Source organism: Stegastes partitus, unplaced genomic scaffold, assembly GCF_000690725.1.
Source record: "Stegastes partitus isolate 25-593 unplaced genomic scaffold, Stegastes_partitus-1.0.2 Scaffold1213, whole genome shotgun sequence".
NCBI classification, from domain to species: Eukaryota; Metazoa; Chordata; class Actinopteri; family Pomacentridae; genus Stegastes; species Stegastes partitus.
The window spans coordinates 185,557-191,447 of NW_007578944.1; positions in this window are offsets into that span (position 1 = coordinate 185,557).

The window sequence follows — 5,891 nt, forward strand, 5'->3', positions numbered from 1 at the left end:
AGATGATACCGAGGCCTCAGATGACAGAGTATTTTCTTTAGTGTGCTGTATTAAGGAAAGGTAGAACATTTTGCTGCAATATTCTGAAGCGGATGTTGTTAATCTAACACTTCATTCTTCCTTGAAGCATTAACACAATGTTATATGTTTGCAAAGGGACGACTTGTCACTGCAACATTCACTCAGAAAAGTAAACAAAATTACGAAAAAAACGAAATTAATAAAGTTCTCCCTCCCAGAATTTCTTACCAGAGCTTTATCCTGCCTTCATGAAAATCATTCTGGGAACTAAAAACAGCAACAAACCTCAATACAAGTGCGAGTTTTGTTTATTACCACTAAGCAGACTTTACCTTTTGCTATAAAAGAAAGACTGGATGTACTTTTACGTTGTTCAAGGCCACTGAAAACTCCTGAAACAAACTCTGCATTGCAATGATCATCAAAAAACAGTATAGACAGAAACTTGGACTGACTTGATAGTGGAGTAAAGACAAAGACTTGATTACTCAGATTACTAAAACATAGTAATGTTGGCTGCAAAATGATTTGATGTGATTTAAAGTACAAAGTCACATTCAATGCCACAAAATTAAAAAAAAGTCATCTAGTGTTAATCATTATAATAAAAAAAAACTACAGACATGAAGATATTAGAGAATCCTCCATATTCAAGAAATCCATAAAAACATCTTTTCAACACTTCCTACAACTCCTTATTCTTTTTCCTTATGCTGTTTCCCATTATATTATATTTATTTATTTGTTATTTATTTATTTGTTTTGTTGTTGTGTTCTTACCGGATATGCAAAGTGTCTTGATTATTATGCAGTGTTATTATTGATTGTTGGGGACTATTTCCAGCTGCGGATGAATCCTCACTCGGTGCTCTTTAGTGGCAGCAGGACGAGTCAGTTAGTGGTGATGAAGGAAGAGTCACCCGGTGCAGCAACGTGTTTTATTAATGTGTGTTTAAGAGCTTTTAGACGGCAGTGGAGCTCAGAGGAATTAGAGAGACCAGACTTTAATACATGATCAGTACATGATGGTCTTATTGTTGCATCAAACCCCAGCAGATTCATGCTTTAAGGTATGTAGATGTAAGATCAGGCCTTCCCGGCTGATACGATAAACTTTGACAAACAAAAAGCCAGCGTGGCCTCATGCTGTTGGTGCTGAACAGAAGGGGGCAGTGTGCCGGCCTCAGAGGGTCTGGGAAGGCCCTGTTCTGGCCTAAAAGCACCAGGCAGGATCAGAAGTTGGGGTTGGGGGGGGAGCGATGAGGAGGAGGGCCGCATCTATTGTCTTTTAATGAGAGCCTTTGATGTGGCCCCACTGTTTGCTGTTTGTACACCTGGGTCGCTGCTCCTGCATTCACATTGGCTGTCTGCTGGCGGAGGGGGGCGAGCAGGCATATTCCAGGTAACACTTTCCAGTCAGCTGCTGCTGCTGCCTGGCGTGGGAAGGCAGTAAAAGCAGCCCGGCCCCCTTTGTTTACCCCCCAACCCTCCCTCCCTTCCAAGTTTACGGTGCAGCCAGCTTCCCCACTACCACCACCACCACCTTCTCCTGCAGCCCTGCCTGTCCTCTGGACTCTGCTGCCAGACACCGGCTGCCTCTCTGGGGCAAAACCCAGAGAGCAGCAGGCAGAGATACGTGGGGCAGAAAACTGACTGCTGCCTTACAGACAACAGGCTGGACATGTATGAGAGAGGGCAGCAGGGCAGATACAGAACAAAACAGCACGATGCATGTTTGCACTATTTCTTATATTTATATGTACATTTTTTATTTTTATTTTTTCCTGTCTCGTATATGTGTACGTCTGTTGAATGCTGCTACCAACGATGTGAATTTCTCCACTGTGAGATAAATAAAGGCATATCTTATCTTATCTTATCTTATCTTAAAGGGACAGTTCACCCTTAATATCTATTCATGTCTAACAGTGTTTACAGCGGTGGTATCTGTCTTCGAAACAAGTCTCCATTTGCTGCTCAGTGAGATGAAATAAGACATTTCTACAAATATCATCATGGTATTTTAGAAAGATTAAAAGTCGTAATTATTGTGGATTTTACTCTGATCTGTTTTCTCAAGAAACAGTTTCTCCAAAAAATGCCAGATGTTCCACATGCAAAGTAAAATATTCAGTTCTTCTCTGCTGTACTGGGATCAAGCAGAGCAAGTGCAGGTGGAAACAAACACATGGCACAAGTGAGAAAATACTGTGTCATCAGGCTGAATCGATGCCATTAATGTAAGATTTTTACAAAAAAAAAAAGAAAAATTAAAGTCAAATGTCTTTTTCACAAGTATAGAAAAGACCGGGATTATTTTATATATTTTATGTACCCGTTTCAAACTTTTTAAATAAAGTACATGCACACATCTGCCAGTTAAACCTGCTGTGGTTCAAAACCCTGAAAGAGCAGCTGTTTGTCAAATAACACAGAAAGGTTTTAATTGTTTATGAGCACGCTTCTGATCCTGGGATATGTGAGAGGAGACTCATTTATCAGCGTTTGTTATGAACAGAGTTAAAATGTTTTTGTTGAAGACTGTAAAGAAGAGCAAAGTAAACAACTATTTCTGCGTGGGTGAGATGTTTAATTGGTAGAAATTTGAGGTTAGATCCTTTTAAATGGTGGTTCAATGACTGACACTGAATGAGAATTCAACAGCTGTATCTGTGCTGCTGCTTTACCCAGAGTTTTACTCCTTGTTTGACTTTTTTGAGTCACATGATGACGCAAAATGACCCAAAAACTGAAGTGTCAAATCAAGGACGGCATAATTCCAAAAAAATAAATAAATAAAAGGAAAAAAACTCCAATTAATTAAATGGAATAAAGAAATCTAATAAAATGATTGTTAAAAAAAAAAAGAACATTCAAGAGTTTTTATTCTTTCTACTTGAACAAAAAAATCTTGTGGTGCCGCTGCCTGACAGAACCACATTTATTGTGCAACTGGGCACCTGCTGATGGTTTTGGTTCCTGACATTACTCTTTTTATTTTGCATTTTACTCATTTATTCTCTCTTAGCGTGCACCATTCCTCTTGTCAAAAGTTTGCTTCTTTCACAGTTCATCTCCAGGTTGCCATCAGAGATACAGTAAAAAAAACAACAACAACAACAACAGAAGATGCTGTTATTAGTCCTCCGTGTTATTGCTTGGTGAGATGCTGATAGCTCATTGGCGATGCATCAGAAGGTGACACTGTGGTGTGTGAACATCTCATTTTAATTGTGCATTTATAGAGAGAGGAAGTGGCGGCAGAGGAAGAGGGTGATGAGCTCTGAAGTCACACGTCCTCTGACTCTGGGTAAATAATGTTCCTGGCTTGCACCTATCATTAATCCTCTGTCTTTAACACTTACTGTTTGTCAGTGGAAACCGGCCTCGCTCCTTTTGATCTCCCCCCCACCTCCCCACCTCGGCCCATTCAGCCCTCTCACTAAAAAACTCTCCCTCCCAGCAGGTCAGAGCACAGACAGAGAGAGACAGAGAGCGTCCTGCAGCAGAGCCTGCAGTTATAAAACCCCGAGCAGACAGCGGGGCCGAGCTTCAGATGATCCACCCCAAAAAAAGCCATGATTAATATCTGCTAATATTTGCTAATGTCCTTCGCGGCTTCCCAGCACAGCCGAAGTCGATCCCTCTTCACGTCAGAGAGAGATGGGCCGAAGTGTGATCTCACTCCGCCGGCTCTGCTGCTCATATGTGTGTGTGTGTGTGTGTGTGTGTGTGTGTGGGTGCATGTGCACACAGCTGGGGGCTGCAGAGAGGAGATTTAACTGTGTTTTCTCACACACTGGTGTCTGCTGACCTCAGCTGCTCATATTTACATCAGGCAACACTGATCGCACTGGAAAAAAAAAAAGAGGAAACAGAGCAAAAACAAAACCTGGAATGAAGAAAGTCTCTCTGAAACTTTCTCTGCTGTGGTGCAAAAGTCATAAATAAATGAGAATGTTTCTCTGTTTGTATGTCTGTGTATAGTATTGACCTTAAACTCTGGGAATCAAAATTTATAAGCCTCTAGATGTGACCACAGCTGTAAGGACACACGTATAGTGGATCAACGGACCAGAGGAAAGACGTGCAATACAGTATTTGACAATGGAAGTAAAACAAAGGGGTTTTCTTACTAGATGATATAAATCATCAAAGAAAACTCAGGAAAAATAACTACTGCTTTAATTACAAAATCAGAAGACATCATGTGTCTCTGCAAAGCATAACATTTCATGAGGGAGACTCAAAATCAGATGTAAGCCCCGTGGCTGCTGCTGCTGAGACGCTGAACTTTGGTGCAAATAATAGAATAGAATAGAATAGAATAGAATAGAATAGAATAGAATAGAATAGAATAGAATAGAATAGAATAGAATAGAATAGAATAGAATAGAATAGAATAGAATAGAATAGAATAGAATAGAATAGAATAGAATAGAATAGAATGCCTTTATTGTCTCTATACACATGTACAATGAGATTGAGAGCAGCTCCTTCAGTGCAATATAGAATAAAGTACAAAATAAAGAGCAAAAAAATTTAAAATAGAGGAGATTTAAGTATAAAATAAGATAAGTTATATATACAGTATATAGTATAAGTTATATGTACAGTATGAATTTAGAAAAATATTGCACAGCATAGTCATTGATCACCAAACATACTTTGCGTTCCTGACTACAAAGTTAGTCTGAGGGCCTTATTGGTACAAATATCAGGGCCCAGTTGTTCAGAAGATTTCTGATCAGATTTCAGGTGTTAGATTGGATTCAATCTTGAAGATTGGTTGTTCAAAAGAAAAAGAAAAAAAAAGACAGGATTCTAAAATCGGGCAAGATCGAACAATCCAGTCTTGGTTTTGATCTGGGTCAAACCTTCAGCAGTAGATACCTGTGATCCAAAGTCTCTGAATGCTTCTGATCCCAGCAGAAGACTGAATTCAGGAACAAAGTGTGATCAGACTTTAAAACTGCCTTTGTATCACGCAGTACATTTATTCCTATTCACACTTGATTACACTCCTACAGCTATACAGGAGATAGTTAGTTAGTTGTTAGTCTTTAATTACAGTAAAATTAACAACATATAAAAACTATAAAATACCCTCAAACATCTGTCAGTAAGAAGGACGCTAAATGATCTTCATTTTGTGGAACATTTGGACATTTAGTCTGTTGTCAAAATCTTCAATATCACATATTTGTGTGTTTGTATTTATTGTTGTGGGTCTGATGAGGTCTAACTGTTTAAAAGAAAATAGAACGGGAACGGGATGTTTGGGCTCTTTAAGAGGACCCCCTGCTGGCTGATCTACCTGGTGTTCTTTACACAGCTAGCAGCTGACGTGGTGTTCCTATTTAGAGGACTGATAATCTGGATTTGGTGAAAGGTTTGTATGGAGATCAGGGTCTTTCAGTCTATTGTGCTTTGAGTTTAGAAAAAGCAAAATGTTTTTTTTTTTTTTTATGCTGGATATCAAAATGTGAGATTTCAACTGGAGGTCATTCTGATCCAGATGAAACATTCTGAACATGTTAACCCAGAACTTGTCCTCATTTTGGTGCATTCCTTAGTTTTGTTATTTTCTTCTGTCATGTTAGACACACAGACACTCATTTAAATGCATTCTGCACAGAATTAAAAGCATGAATTTGTAAAGCAGCGAACAGATTTAACTCTGCTTGAAACTGATGCTGTCCACATGTTCTGTCACAACAGTGTGCACATGGTAACAGTCTGAGCTTGGGTTGTATCCACTGCTCTGCATTTAACAGCTCTACGTGAAAGTTTACTTGTTTTTATTTCGTTCATATATATTTACAGGTATTGTTCTTTATGTTTTTTTAGTATGTCGATCTACTTCAGTT